The sequence below is a fragment of the Bolinopsis microptera genome, chromosome 12, assembly GCF_026151205.1.
Source record: "Bolinopsis microptera isolate Bmic1 chromosome 12, MBARI_Bmic_1.0, whole genome shotgun sequence".
Taxonomy (NCBI): domain Eukaryota; kingdom Metazoa; phylum Ctenophora; class Tentaculata; order Lobata; family Bolinopsidae; genus Bolinopsis; species Bolinopsis microptera.
The window spans coordinates 7,760,528-7,785,583 of NC_087083.1; the positions used below are offsets into that span (position 1 = coordinate 7,760,528).

At 41.8% G+C, this 25,056-nt stretch overlaps 1 protein-coding gene across 1 annotated transcript in view; it reads left to right on the forward strand.

The window, feature by feature from the left end:
* The window catches only part of LOC134824622 (uncharacterized protein DDB_G0284459-like), a 132,526-nt gene that overhangs the window by 61,940 nt on the left and 45,530 nt on the right, over window positions 1–25,056 (forward strand). The window lies entirely within an intron of this gene.

Consider the following 25,056-nt stretch of genomic DNA (forward strand, 5'->3'; position numbering starts at 1 on the left):
GGCGGCTTCAGAGTCCGAGTCTCGATGATGTGTCTCCAAAGCTTTCTGTCCGCCATAAGCTCCTTAATCTCCCCAGTGTTCTTGAGTCCAGTGTCACTTATTAGGTTATCGACGGAGCCCCTCCCTAGGTTCCCAAAGGAGAAGTTGGTGTGCTGCCAGGTCATCATGTCGCTGGATGTGCCCAGCCAACCTCATTCTTCTGGCCTGTATCTTCGAAATAACTCTTGGGAGTGATCCAAAGACCTCCTTGTTGGTGCGATGTCCTCTCCAGTCCACGTTTAGGGCCATCCGAAGCATTCTACTGTAACATCCGTCTATTCTTTTCTTCAAAGATTCTGTTATTGTCCACGTTTTCGTTCCATACAGGAAGATTGATTCAACCGTAGCTTGAACAGACGGATCTTTAAATCTCGGCGCAAATTGGACCTCCATATAGCCTACATTTTGTGGTAGGCAGCCCATGCCTTGGCCTTGCGTAACCTAAAGTCGTGCTCCGTTGTACTAAAATCCTCAACTTCTAAGGCATGTCCGTCCTTAGAAATTATTGTGTGTGGCTCCTCTCCTACTAAATTAACTGTAAGATGCTTGGTTTTAGACAAAAAAGATTTCATGCCTCCTCATCAGATGAGGCTTCTGTAGGACTGTAGCGCCAGCTGCGTTTCTCCACGTAGATGATATCACTGGATGAATCCCTTTGTTCATCTTTTCTATTCTGGTATTCTCAGCAATCAGCATGCACTACCCGATGTTCGATTCTTGCAGGCCAAGGATGTGCAGCTTGCTTCGAGAAAATAGTTCTGCAAGTTCGATGCCTTTGTGCTGTTCTCTGGCTGTTCTTATGTTAAATGTGCCAACCTTAGCAGTCCTTTTACATGATACAATACAATTGATGTTCATATTTTTTTGATGTTTTCTTGTTTGACTTTCTGTAGAAATAGGTTGTCGTGATGTGGAGACCGAGTCATCAGCTTCTGTAATAGCAGCGTAATTACCCCGGCAACCACTTCCACTAGAAAAATAGGGGCTTTAACCCTTAAGCTGTTGATAAACTTCATCTTGACTTTTCAGTTGGCTCACAATCCTGTGCAGTCCCCTGCACATTGGCAGTGGATTGTGTTCTTAACTCTTGCACCACTAAAAGGTTAAGGGCATCTGCTTGAACAATAGCCATCTTTAACTCTCACCATACTATCTTGGGTATCTTGAGCATGTAATTGCACGAACATAATATGCTATACAAGACAAATGTGACACTTCCTTTTTCTACCCAACAGCATCAGTTGTAATCCTTACCCAATCGTGAATCGTCACCTGCTCCAGTGTGGGACTTTCCGATTTTATCCCAAAGCATAAGGAGGTTAGAGTGAGAACAGAGCTACACTTTAGCGGGGACTAACCCTTCCCCTGACTACCTCGTTACCCGGTACCCCGGGCATAGGGAGCCGTATCCTGACTACCAGAGTGTGGTCCAGTCTAGCTGGGTCATAGTAGACTAGGTTGAACAGGGTAACAGCCAACACCTCTTTAGCTACTGTGCAATCCACAGTAAAGATTTACGAGTCTCAAAGCTTCTTGTAGACCAAGAGTTAAGGCTTTAAGGAGTCAATAGATCAAATTATTGAACTTCCGGGGCTCAATGTCTCCCGTCGATCGTCCTGCCTTTAGCCTGGACCCCCTGTCCAGTATCCAGTCTTCAGCACGCGGAGGTAGTGGCTTTCGTCATGCTGTCCGATGAGTGTCTGGAAGAGGGCACCAGCAGGATACCCCTTTTCAAAGTTCTGGGAGCCTCACATCAGACCAGGGCTTCCACCCAGCTTCTATCCAGCGGTGACGCCTTGGGCCACCTAAGCTTCGCACAACCATTGAAAGACCACCTGCCTACTTGTAAAAATTTTGACGATGCGATTATTACAGTCGAGGGTCTGATGCTGTACATTCTCAGTGTAACAGCTGACAACAGTTATCAACACTTAATGCCCTGGCTGTTTACATCCGATGCCTGCGAGCAAACTTTATGCTTTCCTGCGCATAGGCCTCCATGCAGGCATTAGAACTAATCTGTGTTCTAAGGATATGTTGGTTGGCATGGGCAAATCAAACCGTTCGCGTTCCCTCGAGCTTGATGCACTCGGCAAAAGTTTGATCCCTGTAACAGTTGCCCACCCTCGCAACAAGCTTGTTATACCGCATCCGAAAGCAGATACCATTTAGAGGTAAAGATACGTCAATCCCAAGATTGTTACAAGCTATGAAGAAGGGAGTCTCAAGGGTAGAGAACTCCTTCAAGAACACTGTAACTTGAAGGAGAGGCTTTCCAACCATCTTCTGACGGAGCAGAGAGTGACGAAGCGGAAACAGATGACGAAGAAGAGGAAGTGGTCGTGGAGGATATTGACTCATCAGAGGAATGGGCGAAAATAGTAACTGTGTATTGTGATGCTCTGCATCATGATAAGGCTGTTAAGGTTTGCCTCAATGGAGGGCGAGATCGAATGCCATCCCAGTCAAGATTTTAGCGACTACAGGGCCATAAACAAGCGAGATATCACTTAATATCACATGTGATCATGCAGCTGATGGTAACTGCAAGATTCTTTCAGTTGGAGATAGAGCATGGTTTCTCGTTAAGCGGATGATCAGGAAAACGGAAACAGAGATCGTGAAGGTGAGAAGAAAGGCTTTATTCCTCTCGTACCGGTTGCGGTCAGGGTTGGGGTCATCAGTGAGTTGCGTCCCTACTAACTCAATTTGCCATGGCCATCGAAGTGAGCATTACATATGGCTGATATATCATATCTGGATGGCCAACTTCTTCTGAGCACATCAGTGAATAAAATACTGTTTTTGGGTGATATTTAAGCGATTATATCTATTGTGATGTTGTAGTGATGAACCACAACAGTGATGTTGTACTGATAATTGTTTTGCTAGGTGCCTACATGATTTTATTTCCTTCAAATGAAAAATTTGTAAAAAACCCAAAAAAACCCAACTCCTACCCTGAAAAAGGTAATACTGGGATTGGGTTTTTTTTGGTTACACCCCCCCCCCCATTACCGGGTTTAGTCTTCGATCAAGATCAATTTAGGTCTGATTAATTATTCATTCTAGTAACATCCGGCCTCTTGTACTGTTATGAAATATCCACTGGTTCTAAAAAAGGGACACAGTGATTGAAGACCATGCACACTGCACAGCCCCATACTCTAGTTCTTGGAGCTGCACAATTTTCTGAAGAACACTCTTGAAACTTAAGCTTCACTATTGGCTTTGCTTTTTGTGTTCAATCTAAAATGTTAGAGTATTTTTTCCTCTGCGTAATAATTTTTATGTACTGTTGGTATGTTTGATTAAATCGCCAGCAGTTCGAATAGTTATCACGTACAAGATACGTTCCCAACATAAAAACTAAAGTTATTCTACCTTAACTGTTAGTTTTATTTCGTCACCCATTGAATTCAAGTTAAACAGCAAGGTGTGGGGGGGGGGGGGGGGGGTCCAACCCGATGTCCGATATGAGGGTTGATGAGGCCAAAATCGGAAAATTGAGAAATTTACTGAATCAATCTCTAAAAGCTCTCAGAAGTGACATAATTTAACCAGAACCCCTACATATGCTATGTATGCTATATGAAAACGAAACAATTGGACATTCCAATAGTATGTTTTATGTGTATTTCCACTGCAGGGGCTAGTATGCTCACTACTAGTTGGAGTTATCATGTACTCCCAGACCCGAGTGCTTTGGACTTGGTCTCTTGTGAGATCGATTGTTTCTGCTCATTGATTCTATCCATGTTACTTGTTATTATGTATTAGTACAACTAACAACACTAGGTACCGGGTTATATTTTGTGGTCCGGTCTTCAAACATACCATAATATCACTAGTACACTGCACCTTAAATGTATAGTCAAGTACATTTGTATCGTAACACATGCTTGGCTGGGGAATCATGTTTTGTGTCCGTTCGGTAACCTATATTTTTAAAACGGACAAAACGTAGGACGGACAAAAACAGACAAAACATTTAGATGTCCTCCTCCTCCTCCCTAGTCTTCATCCTCCTTCTCATCAGTCCTCCTCCTTCTCAATCCTCTTCAGTCCTCTTCCTGACTCCTCGTCCTCCTTCTTCTCAGTCCTCCTCACCCTCTTCCTCAGTCCCCCCTCCTCAGTCCTACTCCCAGTCCTCCTCCTCCTCCTTCTCCTTCTCCTCCTCCTCCTTTTCATTTCTCCTCCCTAGTCTTCCTCCTCCTTCTCCTCCCTAGTCTTCCTCCTCCTTCTCATCAGTCCTTCTCCTCCTCCTGAGTCCTTCTCCTCCTGAGTCCTCTTCAGTCCTCTTCCTCCTCCTTCTCCTCAGTCCTCCTCACCCTCCTCCTCAGTCCCCTCCTCCTCAGTCCTACTCTCAGTCCTCCTCCTTCTCCTTCTCCTCCTCCTCCTCCTCATTTCTCCTCCTTCTCCTTCCCATCAGTCCTCCTCAGTTCTCCTCATAGTCGTCTTCCTCCTCCTCATCCTCCTCCACCTCCTGAATCATCCTCCTGAGTCCTCCTCCTCATCCTCCTCCTCAGTCATCCTCCTCTTACTCCTCAGTCCTCCCCAGTAGACTGACCTGAATTTTCACTTTTTCGTCCGATCATCTTGGAAAGTTTTTTGTACATCCCCATAGACGTAAATAGTAACCAAAAAAATTATTTTTAAAAAATTCGGAAATTTAGGTGTGCCCCAAGCTGTTTCCATGACAACCGCGCTCGCGAATCTCAGAAATCTGGAAAAATTCGATATCTCAGGACCCATTGCACCTACAGAGCTAAAATTAGGCTTAAAAGATGCGGAATCAGCACATTTATATGAGACTTATTAATAAACATATAGCCTAAAGTGCTTACTTTCGTCAAAAATTGCAAAAAACACATTTTTGTGCGTTTCCATGGCAACCGCGCCCTAAAATTTGAATGTGCATCTCTAATTTAACTCCTAAAACTTTTGACCTGAGATTATTCTTCATATGTATTAAATAAAAAGAAGAGAACTATAATAGGGGGTTAACTACAGGGGAGGACAGCTCAGAACTACAGGGGGAACAGCTCAGAACTATAACTACAGGGGGAGGGAGAACTACAGGGGGAGAACTACAGGAGGAAGAGCTATTGGGGAGAGAACAGCTCAGAACTACAGGGGAGAGAACAGCTCAGAAGAACTACAGGGGGGGGGGGGAGAACTACAGGGGGAGAACAGCTCAGAACTACAGGGGGAGGGAGAACTACAGGGGGAGAACAGCTCAGAACTACAGGAGGGAGATCTACAGGGGACGGGGAACTACATGGGGAACAGCTCGGAAGAACTATAGATAGGGGGGAGAATAGCTCAAAAGATCTACAGGGGGAGAACAGCTCAGAAGAACTACATGGGGAGAACAGCTCAGAACTACAGGAGGAAGAACTTACGGGGGAGAACTGCAGGGGATAGAACAGCTCAGAACTACTGCAGGGGGAGAACAGCTCAGAAGAACTACAGGGGGGGGGGGGGGGGGGGGAGAACTACCGGGGAGAGAACAGCTCAGAACTACGGGGGGTGAATTACAGGGGGAGAACTACAGCTCAGTACAGGGGGAACTACAGGGGGAGAACAGCTCAGAACTACAGGAGGGAGAACTGCAGGGGGAGAACTGATCAGAACTACAGGAGGGAGAACAGCTCAGAAGAACTACAGGGGGGGGAGAACTGCAGGGGATAGAACAGCTCAGAACTACTGCAGGGGGAGAACAGCTCAGAAGAACTACAGGGGGGGGGGAGAACTACAGGGGAGAGAACAGCTCAGAACTACGGGGGGTGAATTACAGGGGGAGAACTACAGCTCAGTACAGGGGGAACTACAGGGGGAGAACAGCTCAGAACTACAGGGGGAGAACTACAGGGGGAGAACTGATCAGAACTACAGGAGGGAGAACAGCTCAGAACTACAGGGGGAGAACTACAGGTGAGAGAACAGTTCAGAACTACAGGAGGGAGAACTACAGGGGAGGGGGAGAACTACACGGGGGAACAGCTCATAACTACAGGAGGAAGAACTTACGGGGGAGAACTGCAGGGGATAGAACAGCTCAGAACTACAGGAGGGAGAACTACAGGTGAGAGAACAGTTCAGAACTACAGGAGGGAGAACTACAGGGGAGAGAACAGCTCAGAACTACAGGAGGGAGAACTACAGGGGAGAGAACAGCTCAGAACTACAGGAGGGAGAACTACAGGTGAGAGAACAGCTCAGAACTACAGGAGGGAGAACTACAGGGGAGAGAACAGCTCAGAACTACAGGAGGGAGAACTACAGGGGAGAGAACAGCTCAGAACTACAGGGGAGAACTACAGGGAGAGAACAGCTCAGAACTACAGGAGGAAGAACAGCTCAGAACTACAGGGGGAGAACTACAGGGGGAGAACTGATCAGAACTACAGGAGGGAGAACAGCTCAGAACTACAGGGGGAGAACTACAGGGGGAGAACTGATCAGAACTACAGGGGGAGAACTACAGGTGAGAGAACAGTTCAGAACTACAGGAGGGAGAACTACAAGGGAGAGAACAGCTCAGAACTACAGGAGGGAGAACTACAGGGGGAGAACTGATCAGAACTACAGGAGGGAGAACAGCTCAGAACTAAAGGGGGAGAACTACAGGTGAGAGAACAGTTCAGAACTACAGGAGGGAGAACTACAGGGGAGAGAACAGCTCAGAACTACAGGAGGGAGAACTACAGGGGGAGAACTGATCAGAACTACAGGAGGGAGAACAGCTCAGAACTAAAGGGGGAGAACTACAGGGGAGAGAACAGCTCAGAACTACAGGAGGGAGAAGTACAGGGGAGGGGGAGAACAGCTCATAACTACAGGAGGAAGAACTTACGGGGGAGAACTGCAGGGGATAGAACAGCTCAGAACTACTGCAGGGGGAGAACAGCTCAGAAGAACTACAGGGGGGGGGGGGGGAGAATACAGGGGAGAGAACAGCTCAGAACTCCAGCAGGGGGAGAACAGCTAGAAGAACTACAAGGGGGGGGGGGGGGGGGGGGAGAACTACAGGGGAGAGAACAGCTCAGAACTACGGGGGGTGAATTACAGGGGGAGAACTACAGCTCAGTACAGGGGAACTACAGGGGGAGAACAGCTCAGAACTACAGGGGGAGAATACAGGGGGGGGGGGGGGGGGAATAAAAAGGGGGGAACTACAGGGGAAAAGTCAGAAGAATACAGGGGGAAAACAGCTCCGAAGAACTCAGGGGGAAAACAGTTCGAACTATAGGGGGGGGGGGGGGGAACTACAGGGGAGAGAAAGCTCAGAACTACAGGAGGGAGAACTATTGGGAAGCTGCTATCCCTCCTGTAGTTCTCCCTCCTGTAGTTCTGAGCTGTTCTCCCCTGTAGTTCCCCCCCCCCCCCGGCCCCTGTAGTTCTGAGCTGTTCACTCCCCCTGTAGTTCTCCCTCCTGTAGTTCTGAGCTGTTCTCCCCTGTAGTTCTCCCCCCCCCCCTGTAGTTCTTCTGAGCTGTTCACTCCCCTGTAGTTCTCCCACCCTGTAGTTCTGAGCTGTTCTCTCCCCAATAGCTCTTCCTCCTGTAGTTCCCCCCTGTAGTTCTCCCCCTGTAGTTCTCCCTCCCCCTGTAGTTATAGTTCTGAGCTGTTCCCCCTGTAGTTCTGAGCTGTCCTCCCATGTAGTTAACCCCCTGTTATAGTTCTCTTCTTTTTATTTAAGACATATAAAGAATAATCTCAGGTCAAAATTTTAGGAGTTAAATTAGAGGTGCACATTCAAATTTTAGGGCGCGGTTGCCATGGAAACGCACAAAAATGTGTTTTTTGCAATTTTTGACGAAAGTAAGCACTTAAGGCTATATGTTTATTAATAAGTCTCATATAAATGTGCTGATTCCGCATCTTTTAAGCCTAATTTTAGCTTTGTAGGTGCAATGGGTCCTGAGATATCGATTTTTTTCAGATTTCTGAGGTTCGCGAGCGCGGTTGTCATGGAAACGGCTTGGGGCACACCTAAATTTCCGAATTTTTCAAAAAAAAATTTTTTGGTTACTATTTACGTCTATGGGGATGTACAAAAAACTTTCCAAGATGATCGGACGAAAAAGTGAAAATTCAGGTCAGTCTACTCCCCAGTCCTTCTCCTCATAATCGTCCTCATCCTCAGTCCTCCTCCTCATCCTCCTCCACCTCCTGAGTCCTCCTCTGAGTTCTCCTCCTCATCCTCCTCCTCATAGTCGTCCTCCTCTTGAGTCCTCCTCCTCATCCTAGCCTCCTCCACCTCCTGAGTCCTCCTTCTCCTCTTCATCAGTCCTCATCCTCTGTCCTCCTCATAATCGTCCTCGTCCTTGTCCTCATCCTCGTCCTTAGTCCTCGTCCTCCTCCTCAGTCCTCCCCCCAGTCCCCTCCTCATTCTCCTCCTCCTCCTCCTCTCCTCATCCTCCTCCTTCTCCTCTTTCTTCTCCTCCTAATCAGTCCTTCTCCTCAGTCGTCATCTTCTCCTCTCGTCCTCCTCAGCCTTCCTCCTCAGTCCTCCTCAGTCCTCCTCCTAATCATCCTCCTCCTCCTCCTCCTCAGTCTCCTCCTCCTCATCCTCCTCCTCAGTCCTCCTCAGTCCTCAGTCCTCCTCTACTCCTAAGTCCTACTCCTTCTCCTCCTCGTCCTCGTCCTCGTCCTTAGTCCTCCTCCTCCTCTTCCTCCTCCTGAGTCCTCTCCTCCTCCTCCTCCTCAGATCCTCCTCCTCCTCTTCAGTCCTCCTCATCCTCTCCACCTCCTGAGTCCTCCTCCTGAGTCATCCCTCTTCCTCCTCCTCTTCAATCTCCTCCTTATCTCCTCCTCATCAGTCCTCCTCAGTCCTCTTCTCCTCTCTCCTCATTCTCATCCTTATCCTCCTCCTCCTCAGTCCTCCTCCTCCTTCTCCTTCTAATCAGTCCTCTTCCTTAGCCCTCGTTATCATCCTCCGAGTCCTCGTTTTTAGTCCTCGTCCTCATCCTCATCCTCCTCAGTCTTCCTCCTCCTCCTTCTCCTCCTCATCAGTCCTCCTCCTCAGTCCTACTCCTCATCCTCCTCCTCGTCAGTCCTCCTCCTCCTCCTCCTCCTCCTTTTCGTCCTCAGTCCTCCTCCTCCTTCTCCTCCTCCTCCTCAGTCCTCCTCCTTTTCCTCCTACTCCTAAGTCCTCCTCCTCCTCAGTCCTCCCCCAGTCCTCCTCCTCATCAGTCCTCCCCCAGTCCTTCTTCTCCTCCTCCTCATCCTCAGTCCTCCTCCTCATCATCCTCCTCAGTCCTCCCCAGTCCTCCTCTTCCTCAGTCCTCCCCCAGTCCTCCTTCTCCTTCTCCTCATCCTCAGTCCTCCTCCTCAGTCCTCGTCCTTCTCCTTCTTATCAGTCCTCCTCCTCAGTCTTCCTCCTTGTCCTCGCTCTCGTCCTCCTCCTCAGTCCTCCTCGTCCTTAGTCCTCCTCCTCCTCCCCGTCCTCAGTCCTCCTCCTTCTCCTCCTTCTCGTCTTCCTCCTCCGCCTCCTCCTCACCAATCCTACTCCTCTTCCTCAGTCCTCCCTCTCCTCTTCAGTCCTCCTCCTCCTCAGTCCTCCTCCTCCTCAGTCCTCCTCGGTCCTTCTCCTCCTCCTCAGTCCTCCCCAGTCCTCCTCTTTCTCCTCAGTCTTCCTCCTTCTCCCCATCCTCCTCAGTTCTCCTCCTCATCCTCCTTCTCCTCTTCCATCTCCTCCTAATCAGTCCTCCTCCTCAGTCGTCCTCCTTCTCGTCCTTAGTCCTCGTCCTCATCCTCATCGTCCTTAGTCCTCGTCCTCATCGTCCTTAGTCCTCGTCCTCATCCTCCTCGTCGTCGTCGTCGTCCTCTTCAGTCTTCCTCCCCAGTCCTTTTCCTCCTCCTCAGTCCTCCCCCAGTCCTCCTTCTCCTCCTCCTCATCCTCAGTCCTCCTCCTCCTTCTCCTTCTTATCAGTCCTCGGTCCTCGGTCCTCGTCCTCGCTCTCGTCCTCGTCCTCAGTCCTCCTCGTCCTTAGCCCTCGCGTCCTCTTAGTCCCCCTCCCCGTCCTCAGTCCTTCTCTTCCTCATCCTCCTCACCAATCCTGCTCCTCTTCCTCAGTCCTCCCTCTCCTCTTCAGTCCTTCTCCTCCTCAGTCCTCCTCCTCCTCCTCAGTCCCCTCGGTGCTTCTCCTCCTCGTCAGTCCTCCCCAGTCCTCCTCTTCCTCAGTCTTCCTCCTTCTCCTCCTCCTCCTCCTCAGTCCTCCTCTTCTTCAGTCCTCTTCCTCCTCCTCATCAGTTTACACAATTTATTGTTACTAAAATGTTTTTAAACGCATTTGAGTCTGTAACATATTGACATGTTACTGTTACTGACTCAAAATGTGCTTGAGAATTTTTTTGTTTAACAGAGTTTTACTCTCCAGTACTATGTAAAAGTTGTTACATGATAAATAAAGATTTTGATAAATAAAGTGATTTTCATCCCTTTTAAAATTAATGTTATTAAAAATTGTGTAGACTATTCTTTGTAGTCGGATCCCAACCGTTCTAAAAGGCTATCTCGTTAGCTTTTCGTGTTAAAAGCGATTTCTCGACGGTTATCACCTCTCTAGATGATTCGTAACGGGTGATACTCGTAAAATATCTGTTCCATATATTGGACCGTCGACGACGAGGATTGTCGACGAGTCCAACTCGGCGCGCGTCCTGGTAGGTTGTAAACCTACAAGATGATTCTTAAAACATTTGGACTTCATGGCAAGGTTGAAATACATGCAATGAGGGCGTTTTCGGCCACACCCTTTTTCAGGGTTTCGCGGTCACTCAAATTATTGTATTTCAGCCCAGGAAGGTCTTAAAGACTATTCCGATACACCAAAATGTGCCTTAAATAGCCACATTTATCTACAACTTATGAAGCAACATATACCTTAAAATGCTTTGTTTTGGAAATATGGCCGAAAAACGGTTTTTGGCTTGACGCAGTTCATAATTTCCGTGATTTTTGGCATTTCCGCCTAGGAAGGTCGTAGAGACTATTCTGATACACCAAAATGTGCCTAATAGCCATATTTATATACAACTTATGAAGCAACATATACCCTAAAAGGCTTATTTTCGGAAATGTGGCTGAAAAACGGATTTTCATCCCACTTATATCACTGGCAACGCACCATAAACCAGGTTGTAGCGCGATGCACTACTGGGTCGCGCGCGCGCATCCAATAATGCTTCTCGCAACCACAGATCGGCGAGATGCGAAGGATTGACATCGTGAATCAATAAACCAGGCTGTGTCCCATCGCTTACTGAAAATATTCTGACAAACTCCACTGACAATATTGTGTCAGCTGGACTACTGGATACCAGGGTTTCGCATCACTCTCCAATTTTCTGTATTCTCGAATGTAGCATGCCTGAAGAACCAGAACTTGACCCTTGTAAACCAAAATACGACTACTGTGAATCTAATATGACCAAGTTCTTAGAAGATATTCAAACAAATTTTTGTGGGCAGGTGTGCTACAACGTAGAAAACTTTGAAATTTTTGCAAATAAGATAAAACTTTTGATCGAAGAAAACTTTTTAATTGAATCTGAATCGTTCAAAAAGTCAAAAAGAAATATGATTGCAAACCCTTGGATCACACCAGGGATCATTGCATCAGTGAAAAAGAAAGAATATCTTTACAAGCAGTGGAAGAGTACAATTAAGGAACCCAACCCTCTTGGAGACTCTGATCTATACTTAACCTATAGTAAATTCCGTCGACAGTTAAAATACATTATCAGATCTGCCAAGAAATTGTACTATTGCAGAAAATTCTCAAAAGTCTCAGGTAATATGAAGCAAACATGGGCACTGATCAATGAACTGAGGGGAAAAACAAAAACTGGAATAAAGGCCTCGTTCAAAATAGATGGTAGTTTAGTAAAAGACAAGCGTGTCATATCGAATGGCTTTAACATGTTCTTCTCTTCCATTGCAGGTAAACTTAACGCGAAGCTCTGCTCCTCCAAACCAATAAGTCGTGACACAGCTTGCCAGAGGCCCCTTAATTATAAGAACTACTTTAACAAAAGAGTTACCAACAGTATGTTCTTAAACCCCTGTGATTCTGAGGAAATCGAAAAAATTGTTAAAACCTTCCAGGGTGACAAGGCTAGTGACATATCAATAGCTGTTCTTAAGAAATGTTGCACTACAATCTCTAAACACCTAGCTGGTTTCCTAAACTCATTCATGAAGCTGGGTCTATTTCCAAATATTCTCAAAATAGGTAAGGTCACCCCCGTATTTAAGAAAGGAGACCCATAGCTGTTTGATAACTACAGGCCTATATCCATTCTACCTATCTTTGGTAAGATATTTGAAAAAGTAATTTACTGCCGACTATATAGCTTCTTTACTTCACATATGGTCATATACGATAAACAGTTTGGATTCAGATCCAACCACTCAACGGCACATGCCATCAATTACTCCATTGACCACATTCTTAAAAACCTAGAAAGTAAGAATCATGTAATTGGCATATTCATTGACTTAAGCAAAGCGTTTGACACAATCGACCACAGAAAATTACTTGTCAAACTTGAACACTATGGCATAAGAGGGCCCTGTCTTGACCTAATTGAAAGCTATTTGTGTAACCGACAGCAGTATGTTGATTTCCAAAATACACACTCTGATCACTGCAAAATTGAATATGGGGTACCACAGGGATCAGTTCTAGGCCCTCTCCTCTTCTTACTCTACATTAATGACATTACCAACTCTAGCAAACTTGGACACTTCATACTGTTTGCAGATGACACAAACATATTTGTTGCTGGAAAAACTGAACAAGAAGCCTATTTGAATGCTAATAAAGTACTTGAATCTGTAAATGACTATATGGAATCTAACTTGCTGCACATTAACCAAAGCAAATCGGTCTACATGTTATTCAGACCTGGCCGGTACTCGTCCTGTGCACGTGCTCGTGAATATGGCTCTGAGAACTCACTCACGTTATCAGGCAACACGCTTACACGGGTAGATAAAGTGAGATTCCTTGGTGTTATCATAGACCATGAACTATCCTGGGAACCCCAACTAGATAACATAAAAAGTAAACTAACTACAAGTATAGCTATAATTAAACGTATTATGAAGTTTATTCCAGAAACAGAGTACCATAAGCTGTATGACTCCTTATTCAAGTCTCATATGAGCTACTGTATCAGTAGCTGGGGTGGTGTCACACCTTATAGACTATCTAAACTGTTCTCCATCCAAAAAAGATGTGTATGCCTTCTATTTGGAAGCAAACCAAGCTTTGACCGGGCAGAGTATTATGAAACATGTGCACGTGCAAGACCATACAGTGAACACATCGCAAAAAGGAGCTTTGCTTTGGAAAACACTAAGCCAATATTCAATACCGAGAAAATCATGTCAATCCACAACCTGTACACCCAACATATATCCACTGAACTGTTTAAAATCTTGAAACTGCATCAACCTATCTCTCTGACAAGTTTATTCCAAACAAGTTCCAGAGCATGTAGCCAAACTATGCGGGTCCCCCGACACAAACTTGAAATTTCTAAACACAATTTTGTCTTCAAAGGTACGACTATATGGATCAGTTTGGTTGATAAAATATTCGACAAATGCACTCCTAATGAAAACAATGTCATGGTCCCTGGCTCTAGTAAATTTTCCGACCTTTCCTCCCCCATCTCAATTATCAAGAGCCGTATCAAAAAGCTCTTACTTGAAACCCAGCAATTGACAACACCTGGGCGTGAAATTGAGTGGCTCCCCCTAAATAGCTGGGGCATTGAACCAGCTTAGTCAATCAGCATCCCATCCCTTGCATACAACTAATTACAAAAGCGCTAATTATACCTGTTTCAAAAGCATCCTGTCTGGAAGTTCCCTGACTGCCGTGTGAATCTTTGGATCTATTTTTGGATCTATTTTTATATTGATATGATTTTTATATACCTATATATTCCTCGCATAATTTCCATGTCCGCCTGAACAAACCTGGCACCATCAAATCTTACTCTAGAAACCCCAGAACTCATCAAGCCTAGTCTGAATTCAAAACTAGTTGACCAGCTACGTACAGTTTCCTGGACAGCTGGAACCTTTTGGGCCATGCACAAGCCAATAGCATGTATGGTCCTGCAGTGGGGTCTCCTTGTCCTTGGATCTGTGTTTTGATCCGTCTTTTCTTAAAATTTTCCATTTGTGTCACTTAGAATCACCTTTTAAAATGATAATCGACACCACTGGTCCTAGTTAAATTTACCCATGGCACGACTACTCGAACGTAACAGTTAAATAGGTGTGACATACAAATAAATAAAATACTTTGTTTTACTAAAATACTTTGTTTTACTTTTGTCGAGCAAACAATGACAATATTTACAAATGGGCTATTGGACTGTTAACTAGAAAGGTCTTAAAGACTCATGAGCAACACAGCATTTGTCACAAGATGTAAGATGACTCACTTTGTGTCCAGAAACACCTACAAAAATTGGAGAATGATCTACTTTATTGGGCATCTCCAGGCCAGGCCAGGCCAGCAGCATATTTGTGTCTTACGAAATGGCAATTTTTCAAAATTACGGTTTCTTTAGTAAAGGTCAATGGGTCAGTTACAAACAGCAAATTGTTCGCAATTGCCGACTCATGCACATCATATACTCAAAAACACTCACATTAGGAGTCATTAGTAAATAACTAATACATGATTTGTGAAAACTCCAACAATTTTTCCTTGGTACCAATTTAAATAAAACGCCGTAGGATACATAAGAAAGCGCCTTCGCTTTGAAATTCTCAGAACAACAGTGATTTCTCTCCGTGGAGACAGAGGTGCGAGAAAAAACATTGTTGATATAAACAGTCTAGATCTTAACTTGGAGCCACAAGGCCAAGGGTAATTTTTAATTGTTAAGGGAATTTTTTGAATTCTTAAAGGGTTGATTTTATATAGGGTCATTGCTATATTATTATGTGTTTATTGTTTGAATAATTTTATTTGAAAAAAAAATTTAAATAAAATGTGTGACGTGCCAGACCAAAATTCAACTTCAAACTTTTTATTTATTCATGCCATGAAACCATAATGAGTTATGTGCCCATCCTTGAAGAACCCGGCGAATGTCCTTGCTGTACGGCAGTGTTAAACAAGGAATTGAAACCGAGGGGTTCCGTTCAGGCCCTTTACACTTTGTTTCTGTCTAGTTCTAATGTACCGTCACAATAGTGACTTTAATATATGTACCAAGAATACCAGACCTAAAATAAATCGGCACTGGATCCGGATCAGATTGTTGCTTGACCGCTGAAACCATGAATAGAACAAATATATGTGAGAACTGTATCTGCTGCAGCAAACCTATTCGTGCTGGACACCCATTTATAAATTGCAATAAGTGTGATATATAGACTCAATAGGTACAATCTCAAAAACTCTTGAGAACTGTCAATCATATTCTACTAAAAACTTCAACAACCTCATAAAGCAGATTCCTCAAACAACATCAAAGCGCATATTCTCACACTACTTTCGAAATATTGATGGAAATGGTACTAACTTTGACAAATTGGCCTTAGAATTAGCCTGCATAGACCACAAATTTTCTGTGATAGGTTTAGCAGAAACAAACATTGATCCCTGTAATAGTCAGCTGTACCAAATTAAAGACTATACTTCATGTTACCAAAAACGCTTCGTTTCTAATAAGACACAACAGGTAAAAAGTAAAGGAAGTGGAGTTTCTCTCTACATTCACAACTCCTTTAACTTCAGTGTGATTGAAAAGTTATCTGTTTGTACAGAGCAATTTGAGTCCCTATTCGTAACAATAAGTAATGCTCCAGAACCAGTAACAGTTGGAGTTGTATACCGCTCACCAAGCAATCCACTTGCTAACTTCAATGCACAGTATAAAGAAGTTCTTACTGCACTGAAAGGACATAAAGCATACATATTAAGGGACTTCAATGTTAACATAACCAATTTATCAGGCCCAGATGAAGATATATTCGAAGAAGTTATTTATAGTCACGGGTTCACGCCCACAATATCCATTCCCACACACCAAATGCCCCACTATCAACTCTGTGGAGAAAAAAGCCAGACTTTATTATGAATGGAAAAAAACAAAAACATTGTTAATTCCAGATGGGGATCTGGAAAGACATAATGTTTACAAGGACTACTCAAAATATCTTAAAATTGCCATAAAAACTGCCAAAAACCAGGTATTATGCTGAAAAGTTTGAGAAAAATAGCCATAACTCCAAAAAAACCTGGAAAATAATTAACGAGCTTCGTGGCAAAAAGAAGAATCAGCTAAAAGATGACTTCATTATAGATGGAACTAGAGTAATTTGTAGGCGGACAATTGCAAACAAATTCAATAGTTACTTTACATCTTTAGCTAGTAATTTAAATGAGAAGGTTTTGTCCGAGAACCAACTGTCTATCCAACCAATGCAATCATTTGTTGAGTTTATGTCGAAATCAGTCAACAGTTCAATACATCTAGAAGAAACTCATCCTGAGGAGATTCTTGAAATAATTCAAGAATTCGTTAACGGAAAAGCCAGTGATATACCAATAGCAGTTATCAAGAAACCGGCTCATCTCTTATCCAACATATTAGCAAATTTGTATAATACATGTATTCAAAAAGGCACGTTCCCATCCATATTCAAAATAGGCAAAGTAACTCCTATCCATAAAAAAGATGATAAATAAAATATTGAAAATTATAGACCTGTGTCAATATTGCCAATCTTTGGTAAAATATTTGAAAAAATAATATACAAACGGCTTTATACCTTTTTCACTGCTAATGACATTCTCAGTAATGAACAATTTGGTTTTCGAAAAGGCCACTCAACCTCACATGCACTCCACAAATCAGTTCATTCAATCACAACATCAACATCCAGTGGTAATCATGTTCTAGGAATCTTTATTGACCTAAGCAAAGCTTTTGATACTCTTGACCATGGCATTCTCCTGAGGAAACTGGAAAACTATGGGGTTAGAGGTCTAGCTCTAGGACTTCTAAAAAGCTATTTATCCGATAGATCACAGTATGTTTCATTTCTCAACACTACATCAGAGACTATGAATGTAAAATATGGAGTTCCCCAAGGTTCCATACTAGGCCCTCTACTTTTCTTATTATATATGAACGACATAATAAACTGTTACAAAGGCGATGAATGCAAATTTGTGCTCTATGCTGATGACACAAATATATTTATCACTGGACCGTCCAAAGAAGCAACATACTTGAAGGCCAATAAAGTTCTTGATTTCGTATGCAAATTCATGAGAAGTAATCTCTTACATATAAATATGTCTAAATGCTGCTACATACATTTTCTACCTGCATACGAATCTGATGAAACCTGCGCCAGGGTTAGGCCGTATGCCAATGAACATGACAAATCACAAGGAATATTTATAAATGGACACAAAATTGTCAAGGTTAGCAACACCAAATTTCTTGGTGTAGTAATTGATGAAAAACTTAGCTGGGGCCCCACAGTGGGCTACCATGCTAGCATAGGCCTAAAATCGACTTTCTTAAATTTCTTTGAAAATAAGCTTACCTTATTGTAAAACGCTAGCCCGATTTCATGCAAAATACCGTAATTAAAAACTTTGCAAGATGCCAAAATGGCGTCGCGTGAAAAAATAGCATTTTTCACTGTCAAGAAATTTTGCCTTTTTTAGCCAAAAATTGCCTAATATTTATTATTTTGGGCTAAAATGCCTGATCAAGGCAGTTTTTAATAATTGAAATACAGTATAGTACTTCAGAATACTCAGACATCTAAAAAAAACTGTGTGACATTAACATTTTCACCTGATTTTTGACCGCGCCTTTTTTATGGCGTGTATTTTAGGCAATTTTTGGGGTATTTAACGACAGAAATCGTTGTTGGTTTGCAATAGTTCGGTATAATGCATGGTATCATCAGAAAGCTTAGACAATTCCCTGTCAGATGCAATAAGAATCACTTTGGGAACTTTTGGGCAACTCTGTTTACAAAATTAAGAAACTCAAAAATTGGGTAAAATTTGCTGCATTTTTAGATAATTTATGAGCTCAATTTTGCTATTAAATTGAAATATTTTAGTTATTCTCCATGTTTGTGGCATTTTTTGCATCCTAGACCAGATGCATATGGATGAAAAATCAAAATATCACAATTATTATAGTTAAAATTGATAAAAATCCAAAATATCGTGATTTTAAACGAAATTTTTGAAAATAACAGGAACAATTTTGGTGTTTCAGAAAATTTTGGTCATATAAATGGGCACAACTTTTGTTCTGATCAATATTTTTTCATAATTCAAAAAGATTTGAGTTCCTAAGATAGCTGTCCTTCGTTTAAAGTTCATAAAAGAGCTTTAAAATTGATTAAACCTCTAAAAAACAACTTTTCCTGGGATCAGCCTCCTATTTTTGGACTTCAAGATTGCTTAAAATCGGCCCAAAAATTTTTTCTGAGACATTTTCGGCCCAGTTAATGATTGGAATCGTATTTTTGTACCCAAATTACCTTAGAAACAAAGTTAGGGGCATGTGTGATGGTCTAAAATACCCTATGCTAGCATGACCCCCACTCACAGCCCACTGTGGGCCCACATATAGAATATCTAAGAAAAAAAATTAGATCCACTACAGGAGCACTTAACAGGATTAAACATTCAGTTCCAGGGGAACACTACCAAAAAATATACTCTGCATTATTGGAATCACATCTTGCTTACGGAATAAGTGTTTGGGGCTCAGCTCTCAAAGACCAACCAAACGATAAGCTGTTCATAACTCAGAAACGTTGTATAAGAATCCTTTTTGGAGACCTAAATGCATACCTCGACAAACATGCCACTTGTGCACGAGCCAGACCTTATACAAATAAATAAATAAATAAATAAATTAAGTCAATTTTTACAGCACAGCAATATATATCTAAATATCAGATCCTCTGTAATCATAATGTATAAAAAAGGAGCTTTTCTCTGTGCTATACAAAACAGAGGTTAGGAGCTGCTTTTTTCGAAAAAGAGCACACCAAGCCCATTTTTAATCGACTAAAATTGCTTACTGTTCAAAACTTGTACAAATACCACTGTATTTCTGAGATATTTCGAATTATGAAATTTCGCACTCCATACTCGTTGTATTGTACTATAGACTCATCAAAACGTGATACAAGCAATGTCATAATCCTCCCAAGAAAAACCAATACTTTTCTTTATATAGCCTCCAAATTGTGGAATAGCATACATAAACGGATTCTAAATGAGAATGGGGAAATCCTCACTACTTCTGTATCTTTGGTTAAATTACGCTGTAAAAGTATCATCCTGGGATCTCAATCCATCAACAATAATAACACCTGGACTTACCACAGCTTTCACATCGCCCCTCACTCAATCACAGACCAAACCATTTCATCACTCACTCACCAAATTGCCGACCCAATATCTATTGAAGTGGCGAAAATTTTCTAGACAAATGATATTTCGATATTATTGCTGCAGCAGATACAAATACCAACATTATTATATTCCCAAACGTTTGAACCTTTAAATTAACTAGGAAAGTCAATCCTCAACTTGACTTTTACTGTTTTAAACAGATATGATGATATTAACTTAATTTATTATTATTATTATTTTTTTTTTACATACTCCTTCTTAGTGTGGTGACTTGGGGTCCATAAATATAACAATACAAGCTGATAAACCAAAAAGAACAACTGGGGTAGGTAGGTAGCCCTGGTGGGTGCGTAAACTTTACGGTCTGCTCTCTCCAAGATCAGCCTGCTTCTCCATTTTACCGTGAAGCCTAATTTCTAGTTTTTATAAAATATAAAATGCAAGTGCAGGTTTACTAATCTTAATCTACTTAACAACTCAATAGCCCAAGTCACCATACCCGTAGTATATTCCATGGTAATAGAAGAGCTTTAAAGTTTTTCAAATTGTTGCTATAATTGATTTAAATAAAAAAATTTGTTGTTTTCTTGACCAGTACCCCACTTTTTAATTATGATTGATTTCGCTGCTTCGACCAATGTTGGTCTGTAATCCCTGGATTGAGATTTGTTGGCCGCAGTTTAATTTAGCTAATTTCTTATAATACCGCAGTGGTCTGGTTCCCACTTCAGAATGACCCCATATTCTTTTTTTCAGTCGCATAGATTTTCCCATCGTTTGATAATGTGTGTCAACTGTCATTCCCTCGTTTTTTAATCAAGTGGTAACTGGCTATTTCTTCTGTTATTACAGCTGTGAGCTGCCTCGAGATCTTATCTGGGGCATGGGCACAAATACTAGAACATTAGAAGATTAGAACTGTAATTCTAGAACTTCAGATTAAGGTTACTTGGCAGAATAGCATTAGCAGGGTTCGAGATTTGACTGAGGGCATTCAGGCAACATACCAGGTTCACATCACCAGTTGAAGTGAATCTTAATTTCGGCATGCAATGCCTTTATGCCTTATAAGTTATAATCTTATAGTAGGATCACGGGGTTTTTATAATAGAAGGTCTCGAGATGCTGATTTAGCTATTTAGGTTTCACATGTGACATTTTTCCAGCTTTGGGTAAAGTGGATTTTAGAGCGGGGAGGGGGTCTAAATGACCAAAATCTGAACGATCTCTTACTTACGGGACACTACGGGACAAGGGACGGATCTCGGGCCTAATAGCTGTTTTTTAATGAGAGGCTGAAGTTTGGACCTAGATGGTCAACGTGAGGATAGCATGAGGATTTAGGATGCTCTGCCTGCCTTTCGTGGGGTCTTGTAACCCCTAAAGATGGTATATCTTATCTAAATTAACCTTGGTTACATCTCGTGCTGTTTCGAATATATAATTAGATTTATAGGTCCAATATCAAGCAAAAAAGTCTGATGTCATGTACTGATGTTATACTTACATGATCTCCGACGCGAGGATCTCCGAAGTCCGATCTTAAAGTTGGATCTCAGAGCCAAAAAGAGGAACGTAAGCCTTGGTTCCTTTCTTTGAGAGTTAAACAGGAAATTCGGGGTTATCAACTCAAACTCGGATTCGTAGCACAATTAAAAAACCAAAGAATAAAAATCTTAATGAATTTCCCGACATTCTAAAATTAATATCAGTTCGTATTCATATATATATATAATATAGCCTGACTGACAATTTTCTCGACTGACTGACAATGTTTCTTCTTTTCCCCATTTAGAATACAAAGATTAGTACATTTTAGCTTATGATTAATATTATATTTTTACCTATAGTTTACCTAGATCAATTCAGTGGCCCAAACTCCAGTAGGTTACAAGCTTTAAGTTCAATTCGAGGAACACTTTGATTAAGCATGATCCTTGTCTAGTTGGAGTTTTCGCATATCATGCAGTAGTTATCTACTAATCACTCCTAAACTGAGCGTTTTAGAGTCGAATCTCGAACCCTGCCATTCGGCCAAGTAATCTTAATCTGAAGTTCTAGAATTACAGTTCTAATGTTCTAGTACTAATGTATTAGTGCCCTAGATAAGATCTCGAGGCAGCTGTAATAAAAAAGAGCTAGCCAGTAACCACTTGATTAAAAAACGAGGGAATGACACACATTATCATACGATGGGAAAATCTATGCGAACCAAACCACTGCGGTATTACTATTATGGTAAATGAGCTAAATTAAACTGCAGCCAACAGATCTCAATCCAGGGATTACAGACCAATATTGGTCGAGGCAGTGAAGTCAATTATGATTATAAAGTGGGGTACTTATACTGGTCAGTGGTCAAGCGTCAATCTGGCCCGGATCCAGTGCCGATTTATTTTAGGTCCGGTATTCATGGAACATATATCATGGTTTCATGGCATGAATAAATAAAAAGTTTGAAGTTGAATTTTGGTCTGGCATGTCACACATTTTATTTAAATTGGTACCAAGGAAAAATTGTTGGAGTTTTCACAAATCATGTATTAGTTATTTACTAATGACTCCTAATGTGAGCGTTTTTGAGTATATGATGTGCATAAGTCGGCAATTGCGAACAATTTGCTGTTTGCAACTGACCCATTGACCTCTTACAAAGAAACCGTAATTTTGAAAAATTGCCATTTCGTAAGACACAAATATGCTGCTGGCCTGGCCCATTAAAAGAGATGCCCAATAAAGTAGATCATTCTCCAATTTTTGTAGGTGTTTCTGGACACAAAGTGAGTCATCTTACATCTTGTGACAAATGCTGTGTTGCTCATGAGTCTTTAAGACCTTTCTAGTTAACAGTCCAATAGCCCATTTGTAAATATTGTCATAGTTTGCTCGACAAAAATCCGTTTTTCAGCCACATTTCCGAAAATAAGCCTTTTAGGGTATATGTTGCTTCATAAGTTGTATATAAATGTGGCTATTAGGCACATTTTGGTGTATCAGAATAGTCTCTACGACCTTCCTAGGCGGAAATGCCAAAAATCACGGAAATTATGAACTGCGTCAAGCCAAAAACCGTTTTTCGGCCATATTTCCGAAACAAAGCATTTTAAGGTATATGTTGCTTCATAAGTTGTAGATAAATGTGGCTATTTAAGGCACATTTTGGTGTATCGGAATAGTCTTTAAGACCTTCCTGGGTTGAAATACAATAATTCGAGTGACCGCGAAACCCTGAAAAAGGGTGTGGCCGAAAACGCCCTCATTGCATGTATTTCAATCTTGCCATGAACTCCAAATGTTTTAAGAATCATCTAGAGAGGTGATAACCGTCGAGAAATCGCTTTTAACACGAAAAGCTAACGAGATTCCGTTTCGTCTCGGACTACAGAGGTCACTTCAGATTCTGACATGAGCTTATTTAGGATATCCAGATCTGGTGGTTCAGGGTAATGTTTGTGATTGTGGTGAGTGAGATCTGGCTCCTGGTCTGGTTTTTTATAAAGGGATGCAAAGAAGTCATGGAAGCTAGCTAAATCAAATTTGTCAAGTAAGGGGCTAGTGTCATGTTCTTGTTTAAGCCGTTTAAATTTTTTCCAGTCGAGTATGTGACCTTCTTCTATAGCTTCATTTAACTTCTTAAGAAAAGCTACTTTCTTACTGTTTACAAAATTGCTATGCTTGTTGCGTTGCTTAAAATATTCTAGTCTGAGGATACTGTTACAGTGCTTACTACCAAGCCGATTTGCTAGCCTATTAAGGTTCCGCCGCGAGGAGTTGACTTGTGGGTCGAACCATTTTTTACGGGCAGAATTTTTGGGAGACTTTTTCACTTTTAAGGCTATATCAGCAGTATAACATCGTTTGCAAAAATGCAAACGATGTTATACAAAAATTCAACCAATTCTCCCACGAGTTTGTACGCTGGGTTGACTGTAATGGACTTGCACTTAATCTAAAAAAGACCTGCTATATGCTTTTCGGTGTTAGAAATACTGATAATACTCCAAATATTCATATTGCAGACACACAATTAGAACGTAAAAGGGAAGCACGGTTCCTTGGCGTTATAATGGATGATAAACTAACATGGTCTAAGCATATAGCAGCTGTTAGATCAAAAATGATGCGGTATGTAGGAATTATGTATAAAATAAAACGTCACCTATCGATTCAAATAAGGCTACAGATATATCAAAGTTTTGTTCAATCGCATTTAAACTTCTGTTCAATTGTATGGGGGTTTGCAGCAAAAAATCACATTGAATCACTCTTCTCACGACAAAAACAGGGTATCAGGGCAGTAATGCCAGGTCACATTAATTACTTTTACAAAGACGGTCGACTGCCAGAACACACAAAACAATTTTTCAATAACAATGGTATACTCACGGTGCACAGTGTTATTGTAAAAAACACACTAATTCTCATGCACCGAATCAAACATTTCCGCAGCTCAGTCCCTCAACAAATCTGTATGACTATCCCAGAAAATGCACCCACTGCAAACTCAGATCACGTGACTGCAGCATCCTGGTTAGCCGAGTACAACACCACACATTTCAGATCTTCGATGTTCTTCAAAGGACCTTTACTCTCAATTTATGCTGTAAATGCAAATGTAAGCACCCTACCCACACTTTTTTCCATAAACCTTTTTAAATCGGCTACAAAACGCATGCTCTTGAACCTGCAGAGTGAAAATGACGATGACACGTGGCCCAGTTTCTTATTACATAATATTCCAGGTCTAAGAAGGTCACAACGTGTCTGAAAGTTACTGGACACAACGGTCATTATATCAGTTTAGTGAATTAGTTAATTAGTTATTTAGTAAATCAGTTATTAGTCATATGGTTATTATTAAGTACTATATATTATATGATATTACAAAAATAAACTATGAATATATATTTGCACACAAAAAAACCAGAACAAACTGATCACAGACTAGCGGCAACTAATATTAATGGATAAGCCACACATCCTAAATTCCAGGTCCATATTTACACTGCCACATTCCCCACTATCACTATTTTCCTATCAGCACAAACCGTAATTAATTGATTTCAACAATCACAAACACTACATATCCAAACTAATGGCATGGCATAGCAATATCTACGATATCCTCAATCAGTCCCTAACAAACTTAGCGCGAGTCTGAAGGGCTGTTGGAAGCACTAGAGTGCTCCATATTTTGTTTTAGCAATAAACCTTTTTTTTCATTTTCTTTTTTTTATAAATTTATTAACTGCGTGCAAATTTGTGTTTCAGATTTGATCTATTTATGATATATATTTATGATTATGTAATAAAGTTATTAATATTATATTCGTAAACATTGGCTGGCTTACAAACCAGTCCCCAAACAAAACAAACTGTGGAGACATTTTATGACTGCATCGTTCAGTTCGTGATTGCCCTCCAGAGTACTGCTAAATTCATTTGTCACAATGCTTTCCAGATTGTTGATAATTTCGGGCGAGGTAAGGGCTTTTTTAAATAGTGAATGGGAGGTGTTGCTGTCCCACTTCTAGCCACAAGGAAAGTTAGAAAAGTCTGGGAGCTGG